Source organism: Apaloderma vittatum, unplaced genomic scaffold, assembly GCF_000703405.1.
Source record: "Apaloderma vittatum isolate BGI_N311 unplaced genomic scaffold, ASM70340v1 scaffold21224, whole genome shotgun sequence".
Taxonomy (NCBI): domain Eukaryota; kingdom Metazoa; phylum Chordata; class Aves; order Trogoniformes; family Trogonidae; genus Apaloderma; species Apaloderma vittatum.
In genome coordinates, this window is record NW_009714696.1 from 11,035 (window position 1) to 14,074 (window position 3,040).

Consider the following 3,040-nt stretch of genomic DNA (forward strand, 5'->3'; position numbering starts at 1 on the left):
TCCTTGACAAAGAACACAAAGAGCTCTGGGAGGTTGTGGATGCTCCATCCCTGGAAATGCCCCAAGTCGGCTGGGATGGAGCCTTGAGCACCCTGAACTAGTGGGGGACGTCCCTGCCATGGCAGGGGGTTGGAACGAGATGATCTTTGAGGTCCTTTCCAACCCAAATCATTCTACGATTCATTCTAAGACCATCGATCAACTCTGTGCTTTGGGCTCTGGCCAAATCAAATCGACTTCCGGGCTGTTTGTTCCTCCTGAAGATGACAACCAGGGTTTCAGCACAGCCCGAGCTGAGATTTCCTTCCCCCAGAGTGTTTTCTGCTCTTCCCTGTCTTGACCAGCCCTTGGTTGCTGCTGTGTTTTGGACACCAAACCCCTGGTTACCAGCACTGCTCTAACCCTGTCAGGTTTTTTTTTTTCTAACTCTCGAGCTGTTGCACTTCAGGAATATTGTCACAGTTGGGGATGCCACGTAAAACTGGTTTGTTCAATCATTATCATCCCTCCAAACAGCTTGATCAACACCATTGTTCTTAAAACCTTCACTTGACTCCTGCTGCCTGCTCTCTACACTCTTGCTGGCATTTCTATCTATAGGATATGTAAGCCCCGCCAATGAGGTCGGGCTTGAATTTGGGAGGAAAACGGAGAATTTGGGTTACAAAGCTGCAGTTTCTAGGGGAGCAGAGTTGATCTTGCTGTGCACCAGGCTGGAGAGCTCTCAGGTTGTTTGCTCCTCTCATTTTGGGGTCAGGTTTTAGCACTCGGGGGAACTAAAGAAAGAAAACCCAACCTCGGATTAACAGGGCTTCAAACTGAATTTGTTATCTGGAGTTAATCGTGGAGACGTCCTGTTTTCTAAGCGACTCCGGGCGCTGGGGTGAGGTGCTTCAGGCCGGCGAAGTCCTCACATTCTTTAAGAACAATTTCATTTTACGGCTCGTTTGCTGTCAAGGAAGCTGAGAATTACGAAGGTTTCATATGAATAGTACATTGTATTGACAGTAATTATTTTATAGTGGTTATTAATCACAGAAGAGCGTGAAAGCCAGCTTTTGGGAGCGTGGCAGCTCTGTTTTTCAAGAGCAGAAATGGCAACTGGATGGTGGGGGGGGTGACATTTAGCGATTTAGAGGCAGGTGAGTGGATGCACGTGTTCCAATTTTGGGATTCTTACTAATGGAAAAGCAAATGAAAAAGTCCAGGGTGACATCCAGGCCTGAGACCTCCAGCACATCAGATGACTCAGCTGGTTTTGTATCCCCTTGGAAACCAGGGCTAAAAAAAAAATAAAAAAAAGTAAAATTCTCAGCAATGTTGGCACTCCTTAGGAATCCTTTTTGCTTTTAATTTTTTCATTCCTCCGTTCTTACCCTGCAGTGATGGCGGGAGAAAGAGTTTTTCAAATTTTGCCGTAGCTTTGGGAGCGCTCGCTCTGAACAAGCCTGCCAGGCTGCCTCGGATGATTATTAAACTTTTTTTGATCTTCCACTGGAAATCAAAGATTTCCTGAATGAAGCGTAAATGCACATTTCCATGTACATCAAAGCCAAATTGCGGCGTTTTCTTTTTTCCTGCGATGCCGTTCAGTAAAGAAGGGCTTCGCCTTCACTTTGCTGTCAGGATAAATAAGAAAATTCACAAAGTCAGGCTCCTGTTGAAGCAAACCTTGCTGAGAGCCCCGGCACGTCCCGCTGCTCTCGCACATTGCGGGGCCCAGGACTGGAGGTTTTGCTCAGACGGAGGGTATCCAGAGGATTGTTCTAGCGCCTGGGGCTCTGGAGTGAAAAAACCCCAACGAAACCCACTTCAGGAATCATTTGCTTTGCCCTCAGCCCCTTTCTTCTTATTTTTCTCCAGCTGAGCTGAAGCTCTGGCTCTGCAGGATCCAAAAGAGAAGTTGAAGCCGCGATGCTCAGCCGGGGGCAAATGCAACCACTCACTTGGTGGGATCGTCATCAGCAGCCAACGAAAGAGTCAGACACGAAAATACCCTTAAATTTGACATTTTATTTCATCGAGGAAGAAAATCCAACATAGGCCTCATTATGTTATGCATCTTTAATTATAAAAATAAGCAAAGAAAATAACTTGCATCTTTCTCATTACTATGATATGTTTCAAATAACCTTTATATGAACACACTGAGCTTTAAAAATGTAATTTAAACAATAAATAATGACATATACCAGATATGCTCACCGTTTATTCCAGTACTCAGCAAAAAAAAAAACCAAACAAACCAAAAAACCCAAACTCTCTCCCCCCTTCTAAGTATCTTTAAATTATAAATACATAATGCAAATTTATAATGGCACAAAACATCTAAAGTGCAAACAAATCACAATGAGAATCATGCAAACATCTCTAGATAAAGCCCCTCCCCGCCCCCAAGAGAAATCCTTCCGCCTTGCACGCAAGATTAAAAAAATAAAGCATTATGAGATTAAATAAGACGTGAAATAGCTGGACTTACTAATGTTGAGAATCATTCCCCGTGCCCAGGGGGGGATCTCTCTCTCACCTAAGTCACCCCGTCCTGCCCCGGTGATGGGAAATCCTCTCCCACCCCCATGTGCCCCCCCCAGTAAGAGAGAGGGTGATGGGTTTGCGGCTCCCTTGCTACTTCAGCATCGGGGGGGAAGGAAAAAATAAAATAAAATTAAAAAAAAATAACAAAGGAGGTGTTAAACCAGCTCAAAACCTCTTGGGGTGGTGAGGCAGAGCTCTGGTCTGTGCTGCCACAGCAAAAGGAAGGGGGGGGAATTATTTTCCCAGTCATCCTCCCACCCACATTAAGGGGCCAACGTGTTTCAATTGCTACCGGGAAAAGAAAATGAGTTATGACCCCAAAAAGAGGGGTTTGGGGTAACCTAACCCTCCTCCCCGGCCCCCGAGCAAACCTTCTTTGGGTTTTCATCGAAAAACAGAGAAGCTGCTTGGCTGGGAGCAGCATCTCCACGGCAAATCGCAGCTGCCAGACGTCCCAATCTGGAGGTCCCGGAGGTGGGAGCTGAGCTCTGCAGCCGGCGGGGGG